This window comes from Lytechinus pictus, chromosome 19, assembly GCF_037042905.1.
Source record: "Lytechinus pictus isolate F3 Inbred chromosome 19, Lp3.0, whole genome shotgun sequence".
In the NCBI taxonomy this organism is placed as follows: domain Eukaryota; kingdom Metazoa; phylum Echinodermata; class Echinoidea; order Temnopleuroida; family Toxopneustidae; genus Lytechinus; species Lytechinus pictus.
The window spans coordinates 13,280,296-13,296,053 of record NC_087263.1 but is presented as its reverse complement, the minus strand read 5'-3'; positions in this window follow the sequence as shown (position 1 = coordinate 13,296,053).

The window sequence follows — 15,758 nt, the reverse complement described above, 5'->3', positions numbered from 1 at the left end:
AGGGTGACCTTGTGACCGCACCATGGCAATTATCCGCATTATTTGGAAATACGTTCATAAACTCAAAATTTTGTCCCGATGCCGCTATTATGCGGATAATAGCAGCATCAGAATAATGCGGATAACTCTTGTCCTCCTCTTATTTTACGACCAAATTATGCTGCTATTAGCCGCATAATTGGGTTTTATTGGGTTTATGAAAGGGGTATTAGGCTACCCTGGCCATGCCATGGGTCAGACCGCCTTTTAGCCTAGGCTGCACTGGCCACACTGGTGGAAAAAAGACCCCCCATGCCTTGGCTACACCAAAGTAACTACCCCATGGCACTGATATGGGTGGAACTGTCCTCATAGCCCACCCTGGCTACAATGTATACCATTGGTCAGGCGGCCCCACGACTACACCATGGAAAACACCGCCCCCCCCATTCACTGCCTGGCGACACCGCTGATGGGGATTTGCCGTGATCAAACGATGACAAATCCTGGGACTTGTCTTACTAAGAATTACGATTGATCAACTGATCAACCACAACTACGGAAAGCCAGCAACGTCAGTATAGATATCTACAAAACATGTTTTTTTTTAAATAACTATTTTCTAGATATGATGTGTATTTATACCAGGGGGGGGGGCTTCTTTTTATAACCTACAGCCTATAATCTGATACTTTGGATAAGCTTTAACATTGGGGTGAATGGGGATTTATGAGGGCTCTTTGTTTAATTTTTAGGGCACTTTTGACCTTTTGTTTTGGTGGGGGGGGGGGGGGGGAAATCGCCCGAGCCCCCATGTATTTTTCCCCTGATTCATACACTCATCCTTTTCATCAAAAACATTAAGTGCCTCTCTCTGTTTACAGCTTATTTATGGAAATTTCCTGGAGAGAAAAAAATAAAGACATTGATGAATTTCCATATAGTTGAGGTTGATCAGATCAATCGCAACTCTGTGTGATACGGGGCCCTGATGTTGTTCTGTATGCATCACCCCCTATCCCGGCCAGAATTTTCCAGATTGTCTGATTTCTCATATTCTATCTGTTTCCTCCTGTCACTCACTGCGACATTCCAATGCCAAAAGGCGAGTGCAACTGTCATATCATAGGCTGATTCAGGTCTGATGTCATCATGACATCATTCCAAACTTTTGGAAGCGCAAACAACTATCAATGCCCAGGGCACTGTCGCTGTTGCATATTAAGTTACCTTTTCATGCCCTCGAAATATATATTTTGAGGAAAACTTGAGTGATCAGAAAAAGAACTATTTAACATACGTAATAAAGTGTCCAGCATTTGGTAAAGTAAATAGGCCTTCTCCAAAATTGCCAAAATTGAAAAAAAATATACCTTTTTTAACTTGAATGATGATATTTTTTAGGGGGTGTCTTGTCAAAATTGTGGAGGAATTAAATGTTGGTCCATTTGATGAGAAACCAAATTTTTTTGACAAAGTGAACACCCACCAAAATAAAACTTGTACAGACATGTTTTCCAAATTTCTTTGGCCAATTTTACACTCCAAACCCTTTGAAATACCCACAATGCAACTGGCTTCTGGAAGTTCTTGTCCTCTACATTTCTCAACCTTTCGTCATTTCATCAGACAGTACATGTGCATACAGGCAGGGTAATGAAGCGAGCCAGGGAGCTGAATAGTAAATGATGATGTTGCATGTGAGGTGGAATATTGCATACGTGTAGTGCAATAGCTGAAAATAAACCACGGGTAATATATTGATTGATCGGTGCCTTGTACAGGTAGCTACAGGTCTGTGCGCAGGTAGATTGATCAGATGTATGTTGAAATCTAGTATCCATACTGTCTGAACGATATCTTCTGTGGAATATCACCTATTATTTCCTTGATTATAGACCATGGTTAATATATAATTGATCGATCGGGACATTTTACAGGTAGCTACAAGTCTGTGCGCAGGTAGATTGATGAGGGTTAGAATGTTGAAATCTAGTATCCATACTGTCTGAACGATATCTTCTGTGGAATATCACCTACTATTCCCTGATCACATGAATCCATGATTATCATTGTAAATGTATATATTGCATATTTTAATAGGTAATAGCTGAAAATAAACCACGGGTAATACATGTATATTGATTGATCTGTGCCTTGTACAGGTAGCTACAGGTCTGTGCGCCTGTAGATTGATCAGATTCAGTCAGATGTATCTTGAAATCTAGTATCCATACTGTCTGAGTGATATCTTCTGTGGAATATCACCTACATGTATTATATCCCTTACTTAAGATTGTTGTACTGATAGTGTACACAAGGAGAAAAAGAATAGTTTTTACTACGAAAAACGTTTGCCATGAAATAGTTCATTTTCCTTGCTGACGTCACGCTTAGTCCATTTTTTCCCTAGGGAAAAAGTGAACTATACGTTTGTTTGACCCCCCCCTACCTTGCGATTCGCCAGCTGTGTGGTGCGATGCGAGCAGAGCGCTGCTCAGCCAAACGGCACTCTCCACTGCATGCCACGGGAAACTTTCGGCGAGCTGCACTAACCAGGTGCGCTCGCTGAACAGAGGATCCATACGGCAAGACTTATTATTTTCTCAACTTCTCAACGATTGTTCTATATCGACTTATTAAAAATCGTAAAATGGTATGAGTGGAAGGGATATAAAACAAATATACAATGACCCATTCTCGGAACAGGCTAAAACTATTCGCACTCAGGAACATCACATAGTACTATTCTCCCTCGGGCCGATGGCCCTCGTGAGAATAGTACTATGTGATGTTCCTTCGATGCGAATAGTTTTAGCCAGATCCTCGAGTGTCATTGTATATTTGTATACTATTTCCTGATCATTATGAATCCATGATTATCCATGTATATTGCATAGAATAGCTGAAAATTGATCATGATTACCAGTAATATATTGATTGATCGGGACATTTTACAGGTAGCTACAAGTCTGCGCGCAGGTAGATTGATGAGGGTTAGAATGTTGAAATCTAGTATCCATACTGTCTGAACGATATCATCTGTGGAATATCACCTACAATTCCCAGATTATATCAATCCATGATTATCCATGTGTATTGCATAGTATAGCTGAAAATAGATCATGTTACCAGTAATATATTGATTGATTGGGACATTTTACAGGTAGTTACAAGTCTGTGCACAGGTTGTGAAAAGAAAACATTAGATAATTTAATGTTAAAAAACCTTGCCCTTCGTTTAACAGTGATGTCACTCATCACATACAGTAGTCTTAGTAGTGAGTGACAAGACAGGATAGTTGGCCTATAATTTCAGACAAACTTTGAATGTGTCCTTCCCCTTATCCTTGTTCAGTGGTTTGTAATCGTATCCACTTGGTCTACTAGCAGATGGTCTAATTTCCATTTGGGGTAACGCCAACCTTCATTTGGACTAATTAATTTCATAATTATCAATGATTTCACCTTCGTCTTGAAGCAGTACTCATACTTAAAAAAGAAGAGGAATTGTGATATTTGCTTGGTCTAACCGACACCTAGATAGTCTAATATCCCCTTCCTCTATTTTGCATTTCAACAAATTAAATTTGGTTCTTATGACAGTTATACAAAGTGAAATTCGACTAAATGGGCAGGTCACATAGCCTATTAGACAAGTGGTCAGTGGGTATATTGCAATTAGATATAGTAGACAAACTGGGTGTAGCCCAAGTGGCAATTAATTGAATTGAATTTACCAAATGGCTAGTAGACGGTCTAGGATTAGACCATGTGGGATGAGACTAAATGGAAAGTAGACCAAATGGGTGTGGACCAAGTGGCAGTTGATTTAATTAAATTTTATTTATACAAAATGGCTAGTAGATGAACTCGGATTAGACCATACATGTGGGATCAGACCAAATGGAAAGTAGACTAAGTGGGTGTAGACCAAGTGGCAATTTACCTCTGCTACTTCTTCGTGAGTGACAAGACAGGAGGGAGTAGTTTCAGACAAACTCTATCCATGTCCTTCTACTTCACCCTCTTCTGTTACTTATTAAACTTTTGGTGAACTTGGAAGTCTGTATCTTTTTGACATTGCTCTCTCAGCTATGTTTGTTTGTTAGCTATTGTGCTGTTGACTTCTGCTCCTTGCAGTCTGTTTGAAATCAGAGTTCAAGAAAGGGTCGGAAGTGTAGTCTCCGTTTTACAACTTTTCAGCAGATTTTATAGTCCCTCTTTATCCATTCTGTGATTCAGAATAGGACTTTATGGGGTTTACAACTTTTGTACTCTGATCTGAGTGTACATGTATAGGCCCCTCTATAATGCATACAAAATGTCTTATTTTAAAGTAGGCCTGCTTATATTTTGTGTACTCTTTATATCTAGTCTTTAACAGATGCATACTCAAATATTTTATTTGTGAGATGCATCTTTTGTTTGTTAAAGGATAAAGTCCACCCTAACAAAAAGTTGATTTGAATAAAAAGCGCAAAATCCAACAAGCATAACACTGAAAATTTCATCAAAATCGGATGTAAAATAAGAAAGTTATGACATTTTAAAGTTTCGTTTAATTTCACAAAACCGTTATATTCACATCCTTGTCGCTATGCAAATGAGGAGACTAATGACATCACTCACTCACTATTTCTTTTGTATTTTATTATATGAAATATGAAGTATCTAAATTTTCTCCCTGTTGTCATGTGAAACAAAGATTAATTCCTCCCTGAACATGTGCAATTAGCATTGTTAAATTCTATATGGTTCAATCAAGTTGGTCCTTATTGCTAAATCTGTAAAAAATGAAATATTGTATAATTCAAACAATAAAAAACAAAAGAAATAGTGAGTGAGGGACATCATCGACTGTCATATTTGCATGTCACTGAGTTGTGCATTTCACTGTTTTTTGAAAAATAAGCGAAACTTTAAGATGTCATAACTTTCTTATTTTACAACCGATTTTGATGAAATTTTCAGCATAATGCTTGTTTGATTTTTCTCTACTTATTTCAAAACAATACTTTTCTGGGGTGGACTTGTCCTTTAAAATATAATGAAGGCTTGCAAAGTTTAAATTTTACATCAATCGTAGTGCTTTTCTTGCTATGCAAGCTCCAGATAGTCTGAAGGCTTTGACTCAAATTAGCACTTGAATCAACTATTGGGTCTCGGTTTAAAGTGTAGATGAAGAATATGAATGCCAGGAGTTGAAAATAATATAGCAACAATATAAAAAGAAATAGGGGCCTCTTGGTCTCCTCCACTTGCCGCATTATACATGTAGCTTGTAGTGATACGGAGCGTCAACAACAATCACTGAGCACAGAGATACATGTACTCTAGTGCTGTCTGCACAAGCCCGAGTTTTCAAATTAGCACGCTATTTCTGATTCGGCAAAAAATAATCTCGAGATTATTTGTAATGGAGACGCAATTATCGCGCTAGTTCGTCTTGAGAATGCAATCCCAAGTCAACTTGGGATTATTTTACCAATTATCCCACTAATACGCAGGTGCAGACACACTCGGGATTATTTATTCACGGCGTAAAGACCATTATGCATCGATGCCTCGCTCGAGCAGGAATCGCTCTTCTTGCGATGGTGGAGACGGGGTTTCTTGAATCTCAAGATTACGGTAATCGTGAAGAGGGCCGATCGGGCTAAAATCTCGAGATTGAGCAAACTCGGGCTGGTGGAGCACCGCTCTCTGAGATCCCCTTCCCCACCATTTCTCTGGTGTTGTGGGGCATTATAATTGGGTGATCCCCCCCCCCCTCTTTACTCAAAGCAAGATTTGTCCCTGGCCCTGGCTATTTGATAAGCTCCAGGTACCTTGACAAGTTCACATCCAGGTGAAAACATCCAATATTGTTTACATTCTTTGATCATTTTTTTTCTGACTCGACATTACAGACCAAATATTTTGCAGTTGTTTTTTGAGTCCTGCTATTATGGCTGTGTTCAGGCGTACTAGAATCGCAATTCCAAGTGGAAACACAAGACATTGTATTAATTGCAGGGGAGCATTCAACCAATTTCACATTAAAGAGAAATGCCAGTAGTTGCAGTAAACACTGATTTCATGAGAAAGTCTGTAAAACCAGGCTTAATTGTCAGCATATCATCTCGGATCTAGATCTGGTACAGTTACATAAACTGAACCTTGTGAAATCTTGAAATCTACGCTGAAAAATGTTCACACTGAAGATCGCCAATACAGATAGGCACATGTGGGACAGTGTATTATTATTGCTGGAATAAAGACCCGACGGAAGTGACCGAATCCGCGCTTATTTTGCTTATTTCTCAGCAATTACACAATTTCTTCCAGAATCCTTCGCCACATATTTTTTATTCATACAAACATTATATTATATTCTGTAAAAAGTCATTTTGAGATCGTTACCAGAACTGGAATTTACCTTTAATGTTGAATTTCTCTAATATTTCAAAGTAAGCCACTAGGCGGTGCTGCACCGGCCCGAGTTTGCTCAATCTCGAGATTTTAGCCCGATTGGCCCTCTTCGCGATTTAATCTCGAGATTCAAGAAACCCCGTCTCCACCATCGCAAGCAGAGCGATTCCTGCTCGAGCAAGGCATCGATGCATTATGGTCTGACGCCGTGAATAAATAATCCCGAGTGCGTCTGCACCTGCGAATATCGTGGGATAATTCGTAAATAGCGCGCTATTTAAAAAAAATCCCAAGTTGACTTGGGATTGCAATCTCGAGTTTAATCCAGCGAACTAGTGCGATAATTGCATCTCCATTACAAATAATCTCGAGATTGTTCAGATCGGGATAATTTGCCGGATCAGAAATAGCGCGCTAATTTGAAAACTAGGGTTTGTGCAGACGGCCCTAATGTGTACTTACATGTAGTAGTTTGATTCTTTTGTGTTGGTATGCAAGTCCTCAGCAGTGCTAGTACTGTACTGCAAGAATCTTCAGAAGTGAATGGTGTGTAGCTCGAAAGAAAAAAAGAAGAAATTTGACATCATAGAATCATGATTGAAATCTCTGCTCTTTTCAAGGTGTTTTATGATTACCATCATTTTGAATAATTAATTACCTTTTCTGTTCAGGTGTAGCGCAATTTTTCTTTGTATGAACGTAACTCTCAAAGTGTGTGTTTTTGTTGTTGACAATTTTGCTGTGATTGTTCTTACATTTGGCAAGCTCATGATGTCTAGCAAGGATTGTGTCAGATAATAGATGCCACAAATAATGAGTCATCCTGGAAAATGACACGATTCTCAACTTTGTTGTGGCTCATATTGTTTGTAGAAAACCTCCAGAAGAGCATGATCGGTTAAGGGTTAGCATTGAGGTGAATTTTTTTTTTTTTAATATTTCTATCAAAATTGCTTTTAAGACAATCTTTGATATCTTAGGTTTCAAAGAACTCAGTTTCATGAAGATTGATAAATCCGAAAGTACTGGATTAGTCCATTTTATTTGTGGGGGTGCTATTACCTCTCATCACGAACGGACATTTTTACTCAAATTAATTTCTCTCTAGTTTTATTGTTTTTCAAGTTATTCTAATTTGGTTTGGATGTTCTTGCACTCTGAACATTAATCTATTATCAAACATAAATTAGTAGAAAAAAAATATTGGGAAGTAATTTTTTTTGGTAGGTGTGAACATTTCCATTTTGAAATTTCCGTCCGTGATGAAAAAAAATATAAAAAGTTTTTTTACTTTTTATCAGAATAGAAATAAAAAATAAAAAGGTGTAGAGGTATCTCACTAAACACTGTACATCATTTTATTTGAACATAGCTGAAATCCATACATTTTATTCATATCATAAACTCGATCAAAAATGATCACGGACGGACATTAATTTCATCACGGACAGACAATGAGCAAATACTGAGCAGATTATGAATTTAATTTTAGTTCCAATTTGCAGTGAAAATGGCACTGAGAATTATTCAGAACTCAAATGGATGGAAACCTACAACTCTTCACAATTTTTTGTGAAATCTTTCTTTGGCTGTTATTGGGGTTTAATTGTTGTCAGGAATTTTTTTAAAAACATAATTGGAATGCAGATAGAGTTGGAAGCTACATGTATGCCAAAAAGCAGGAAATGAAATATAGCAAGAATAAGTCAAAAGCTGTATATTTCATCAATTGAAGCTTGCAGAAAGTGATGGAAAAGAAGAAAGGAGAATGCATATTCTGATAAGCAGAAAAAAAAATCATTTTTTTCCATGTACAAACCTATGGATTCACAATGCTTCTAACAGAACATGACATCACGTCCTTTAGGCTTGTGAAAAGTACAAGAATTCCTTTTTTTTTTAAGTCCATTTTGGAGCTAATTTTGAGCAAATTGCTGATCTAGAAATCTGTGAAAATGCATACAATTCATATAAAGCTTGCACTGCAGTGTTTAGAAGTTTAATTGGTATCTGATTTCAATTTTGGATTCAGTCAGGGCCTAAATACATGAGGGCTGTTGATGTGAAGGGGTGTCTCCACTTTCGCATACATTCGTAATTCCGAAGCTTCGTTATTCCAAAGGTTCAGTTATTCCGAAGGTTCGTTATTCCGAAGGTTCGTATTTCCGAAGGTTCGTAATTCCGAAAGTTCGTTAGTCCGAAAAAGAAATGAAGTACGTAATTCCGAAGGTTCGTTAGTCTGAAAACGAAGTGAGGTTCGTAATTCCGAAGGTTCGTTAATCCGAAAAAGAAATGAGGTTCGTTAGTCCGAAAACTAAATGATTAACTAACCTTATTTCGTTTTCGGACTGACGAACCTTCAGAACAACGAACCTTATTTCGTTTTCGGATTAAGGAACCTTCAGAACATCGAACCTTATTTCGTTTTCGGATTATCGAACCTTCGGAATAATGCCACAAATGTTCGGACTAACAAACCCTTTTACGTTTTCGGATTAACAAACATCGAGGTATAGGCAATTTGCGTGTTTTGTAATTACGAACCTTCGGAATCAAGAACCTTCGGAATTACGAAGTGTAACCCTCCACTTTAATATGGTCAAAAGATGAATTTGAAGAGAGCCTAGACAAGTGTCGTGGTCATACTTGATCCACCAAACAAGCATAATGATAAGCAACCTGTGAATCTTTTGGATTTAGTTACTGGACATAAAAAAATCTGTGCTCTTCAAAAATTAATGCCTAAAAATGTATGAACATGTATCATCGTGATATATCATGAAAAGTATCAACATGATCATTGATCCACTGGATGCTAATTTGGTACCAACTACAGTATTCTCTAAATTGAAAAGAAGACAATGTGCATTAGGATATTTGATTTTGAAAAGAACTGTGTTTAAAAGCAATCATATGGCTAGATTATTTTGTGTGTCTAGCATAGAAATCATGTTGCTACAACTTAAATCAAGTTGTAGCAACTTGATTGAAGTTGTAGAAACTTGATTGTGCAACTAATATTGTTTAATCATATAAAGAATGTACAAATCATCAATACAATAGCATTTGTTCCCCCAAACAAGTAATAAGAACTTCTTACAAGGTACTTCCAATGTATTTTAATTGTGTCCGTCCGTGATGTCCGTCCGAGATGTCCGTCCGTGATGGAAAATATTTGCAATTCTCTCGGAAGTTTGATATTGGTTAAGAATTCAATATGCTAAACATAGAAGCTAACATACCCGAGTGTAAGTTGCATTAACAATTATTGGTCAAAGTTAAGCTATTTAGATAGAAACAATAAAAATGTTCAAAAATTCTGAAAACCACATTTCTATCATGTCCGTCCGTGATATGGCACATTTAGTGGCTACCTATGTTTGTAGGTAACCATGGCAACAAATTTTTTTCATCATTCAACATACTTTGCCCTACCCTTCACTATAAAACACAAAGGAACCATGTTCATCTTATTCCTAATTTGTTACAAGCCTTCAAAGTTTTCAAAATCTATCAAATGTCCGTCCGTGATGAACCGATCACGCTCAGAAGTGTTTGGCTTTTCGTTTTTTTTCTCCTTGAGATGTGTGTGTGGGGGGATTGTGATTTCACAGAAAGTATTTTGACTTTGGGGAAACAAAATGAACGCAATTTCCAACTTTTGTTGGTTGGACTTGTTACTTTGTAGAAAACCAGAAATGGTGGTGGTGGTGTTTGTTTATGCCGGGGGGGGGGGGGGGGGGGGGGTTCGGACCCTATTGCCATATTCTGACTTTTGTCTGAGAATAACCTGTTGTTGTGAGTCATTGTGTAATTGCACCCCCCCCTCCCCCCACACCAATAAAGATATGAATCTTTATCATTGTACTCCTGGACCTGAACCCCCCCTGCCCCCTCACAGGAGCTGCATGTATATGGAAATTGGAGGGATTTTTCATGAATCTGTGAGAATATAGTCCTATTCATTTACTCATGAAGATAATTGAAAATTTTGTTTTCTTTTCTTTCCATTTTCCCTCATCACGGTCATCTGCATTTATTTGCTATATTCTCACATCTGCTGACCTGTACTTGTACATCTGCTGAACATCGCTTTATAGGTAAGTCATTTCAGGGATAAAGAACCATTTAATATAGGAAAGTGTGAAGTCCCGGGGGGGGGGGGGGGGGGGCACTCGACCAAAAAAGTGGTAGGGGTGTGCCGCGGGCGAGACAAAAAACGGGGGCCTTGGAGCGGGCTTATTGTAAAAAGGAGGGTCCTCGGAACGAGCTTCGGAACTACAAATGTTTGTGAAAACGGGGGTCCTTGGAACGGGTCGCCTGCGTGTGCATCCCAATGGAACGGGCATACATGCATGAAGCTAGAACGGCGCACGGGCGCCGGCTGCGCTAGCGCAGAGGCGATGGTCGGACAGCGCTCTCTGGCCGCTTTTCACCAAAATTGTGGCTCATCGTAGCAGATCAATGCGACCGGAACGGGATAACGGAAAATATGCGAAGCTTTGGAGCGGATATCTTTCTTCTTTTTTCTCGATAAGAAGAAAATGCTATGCTTTGGAGCGGCTTTCTTTATTCTTTTTCTCAATAAGACAAAAATGCTATGCCTTGGAACGGAAATTTGAGTGTAAAAATGGGGGTCCCCTCCGCGGCACATACCCACTATGCATTATATACTGAGTGCCCCCCCCCCCCCCCGGGTGTGAAGTTGAGAAGTTCATCTGTTGCAATTATTTTGGCAAGTAATTAAATATTCTGTAGTATGATCCATAGCCTAAAACAGGATATATGTGACCAGCTTCTCCAACACCTTTGATAATTCACCAAAAGCAAATTTCAAGATTTTTATTGAGTTTGAAAAAGCATGCACATCCTAAGCTTCAAAATTATATATAAGCTGCAATAACCATAGAAATACTTGTTTGAATGCAGAAGAAATTCAGTGAGAGCTGCAAAGAAATGTAAAGGAGAAAACAAGGTTTGAAGTTCAGGGCTCACTCAAGCATGAGATGTTCACACTGCAATCTCAGTGAAAGTTCCATGCAGGCTGTAAAAACATGGTGTCAAAGAAACTCATGTATCTTTTATTTATCTTTACAACTTCAAAATTAAGAAAGTATGAAGAAGAAGAACTACTCTTTCAGATGAGCTAAACTTCAGATAAGCTACCCCCCTTGTGACATATTGTTGGTTTTGGAGTGGCTAGTCACATATTTTGTCTTCTGCAGGTAAAAAATGAAAAACAAAAACACAACTTTAATCCAGAAAAAAGAGATGTGAACTGGTTTGATTTAGGTTTGGTTCGATGAGTGAAACCACTCGGGGATGGCGAAACCCAGAACGGCTCAGTGAAAACATCCCCAAAACCCTAGGATCACAAACCCCCTAGAATCACCCACTGCCGTTGAGTGAAGCCATACCAAAGTCCTTGAAGAAACAAAGGCATCCATAATGCTTCCATTGTCTTCTTCTGAATAGGAGCCCTCCAGAAGGGCTCCTGTTCTTCTGGAAGCTTTCCTGGTTTCAAAACAGAGAATGATGACTCATTCTAAAGACATTTCTCTGGCCCACAGACTTTTATTATCCAGGACCCCACCAACTTTTGAGAGCCCCATTAACACAAAAACTTTCCGATTGATTGCACTTTGATCAATACAATCTATCATTGAAAAATATAAGGCCCTTTAAAATACAATTGTATAATTTCTATAACAAGTTTACTTGTATCAGCCAGTCAAATCAAATGATCTCTGTCACTTTTAACTGTTCTCGCAAATTTGTGCTATAACACATTTCATGAAAGAGCTATTAAGTGCTTTAATAGGCTGTATTCGTCAGTGATTTTACAAACCGCCTCAAACCTAATTTTCTTGTCAAATTTTCAATTTTTGTTGCATATTCTTAGAGCCTGTGATTCTCTATTGATTTGCTAAATTTCATATCAAAATTCATATTTAAAGAATAAGATCATATTAAATTTCTTACGAACCGGCTAACCTACCCCCTACTTTGATTTTACGAACTGGCTTAAACCATTCTTTGTGTACTATAAAGTCTCTGGAAAGGCGCGCATATGTGGTTCGTCCCTCTAAAAAAACATGCGCTGTGCATGAATTAATTTACGAACTAACTGAAACCCCCTGTTTTTGTCAAAATTAGCATAGCAGCTTCTAAAATGCATACATGTGCTTCATTTCAAATATTGAAAGAATGAATATGAGTGGCTGACAAAATTTTGTATATTATAAAAGAATATAATGTATGCTTTAAATTGGAATAAATAATTGATCCGGTTTCTTTCACAGCGCGAAGTTATGAGCGTCTGAATAACATCCAAACTTTGAACGTGATTATCTTGAAATCATGTTTTGGAGACAAGATGAGGTTTGAGCCAGTTTGTAAAATCACTTATGTATTATTCGACCCAGATATAGTCTTTAATACTAGTACTCTAAATAATTAATGCAGAGATTCATACTTTGGAAAAGGTTGTATGGTAGAATAATTATCAATATTGAAGACCTTTAAACAGAAATTTGTTTTGCAGTTTAAAACTAGCATCAATTTAGAAGTTTTGACCCCCATACACAAAAACTAATAATTACAAAAATGAAGAAATCATAAGAAAAATTATAGCATACCAGATGGTTTCTGATATTTATGCAGTTGTGAAGATGGCAAATTAAAACTAAAAGAATATATTAACAAAATAAAAGGCATCTAAAATGATTTAATTTCAGTGTAAACGGCTCAGTTTGTTGTGATTATTTTTCTTGGCAAGGAGGTCTGCTTTCCTAATTGAAGCGCTTAGTAATATGAAAACAAGTCATGGCGTCTTTGGCTCTTGCAGCAAAGCTAAAGGAATATTGGCAGTACTTTCGAAAACTGACTTTATTCTAAGAAATATAAGTATGAGTCATTAAGGAGTATGAAGTTCATTTAAGATATTGTTACTTGCCATTTTTCCTCCTTCTATATGAAAAGTTCAATATCTTTACACTCTAAATTTCAAGGATTAAAGCTAAATCCAGAGTTTCTGCGAATAGTGACCAGCTGAATGTTGGAATCTGAAGGATTGACTTTTAAATCTTACAAGATTTAAATTCAAATCTTTTAGCTTTATATTTAATCCACATGGTTTGAAATCTAAATCTAACACGTACTAGTGTAGTGTTAACACCTTGGTATTGCAGATTTATTTACTGTAGGCTTTCTTATTGGTTTATACTACACTGAGTGCAAAGTGTGAGAAAAATAAAAATGAGGATTCCATGATAGTACTTTCATTCCCTCTATGACCCCATCACTCATCCTCCACTCCTAATGTCTCTGGCTTTTCCATTGAGTTTTTGCGAATCCTGCAGAAATTAGGATGTTTACGATCCGTGGGACCGAGCGACACAGGGAAAGTCTGTTGTTGTTTTGTTTACGGTGTTCATCAATGTAGTATACTGTAGTTGTTTGTCCTGGCAAACAGTGTTCATGTTAGTTAGGAGAGGTGAAATTATTTATTTGATTCTCAAGTACCCGCGTTGCGAGTCGAACTCATCCATCATTCTATTGTGCGCATGTCGTGGAGGTATAGGCAATTATTCTGCATGCAGGTAGTGGAGAATGTACATGGTTGCATGGGCTGTTGTGATGCTGTTTTAATTTTATTTTGCAAGTGATACATTCCCAGTGCCCTTTACATATAGATTTTAAAACCATTTTGAGTACATATATGTAGGCCTATATGTTATGCTTCCAGTCTTTCCCCATTCTCTACTCCACATGGTAAGGTACCCCTCCTACCTTTTTGGGGAGATGGCCCCCCCCAAAACTCCATCTCTCTTCGACTAGAGGGGGGGGGGGCGGGGTCACCTCACTGCTTTCAACCATCGATCCTGCTACTGTAGTGGGATCTATGCTTCAACAATAGGTGGTTTCAAACCGCCTCGATCACAAGAATCCCTGTTAAATTACGAGAACATTTTTAAGCTAAAAAATACCCATTAATTATTCCTGCATTCAGACCGCCCCGAAACATACACTTCGGGATAAATTCCTGAAGTTAGGAGCATGCGCAGTATGGTCTAATAAGCAGGCAAGGCGCGAGATTCAAAACTACTAGCCCAGCAGCCACCCACGGCGCCGCACCCAACGACACACTGGGCTAAAAGTTCCCGTAATTTGCTTTTACATCGCCAAAATACCTGCGACCTTGGAAAAATCCCCGCGAAAGTTCTCGTAATTTCGCCAAGTACCTACTATTTAGCGGGTATTTTCTTTCGGGGAAATTACGCGTAGTTTGCTTTCACATTACCAAAATACCTGGTATTTTCTGATCGGGGTAAATTTCCCGATCAGAGAATACCTGGAACTGACGAACTTCGAGGCGGTCTGAAACCACCTAAAGACAGGGCGAGTTTCTGTTTTGCTGTTTTGCCGAAATCTGTTATTCTCTGAACTGGCCTTTTGTAGATTTTTCTCTCACTTTCCCTCACATTATTTATTGCCCCCTTGTTTGGGAACTTCCCCTTCTTGTGCTATGCCACCCCCCCCCCCCGGCCCTCATTCCCTCTCTCCCTCTCTCCAACTTCTTTGAACAACACAAAGTATATTGTTGAGGTCTGTCTGTCGAATGTAAAACAAAGTGGGGGGGGGGGGGGGAGGGCATTCACCTATGTGGGTCTCTCGCTGTGGAATTCCCTCCCACAAGAGATCCGGGATAGCAAGTGTGTTGAAACATTTAAAGATTTGAGGTAAAAACTTCTCACCCGTATTCACACTCCTCCACCGTTCTTCAGAAAGAACTTTAAATCTGAATAACACTCAAGTATTGTTGAGGTATGCCATAGGAAGCAATGGATTAAATCAGGATCCTGGTGATGACTTTGGGACCTATTATACCCAGGGCAGAACCAATTACCAAGAGCCTACCCATTGCTCCATGCATTGCAATCTTGTCTGGCCAGAGGCCAATTCCATAGTCTACAAATCTAGACCCATTTTAATAATGAAGACGCTTCCTCATTGTCAAACCTGCAAAAAATGAAATATTCTATATTCCGTATTGATATAAAAGACGTCGTGAGTGACACCATTGACTCTCTAATATGCATACATGCATCACTGTTGTTGTGGGCCTAAGTGGTTTGTGAAATATCTAAGTGCCAGTACTTGCTTGAATTTGATGACATTTTCATTTTTTTTCTCATATGCTCTTTCCATCTAATCAAAAATCCACTTGGGGGGGGGGGGTGTTCACTTGCCCTTTAAAGGGTAATTTGACCACACCTGAAAGCAAACTTATTTATCTCTCTTTTAAGAATCGTTGCCAAACTGATTCCTTCTTCAGAAGCGGATGAAGATAAGATACATCATCC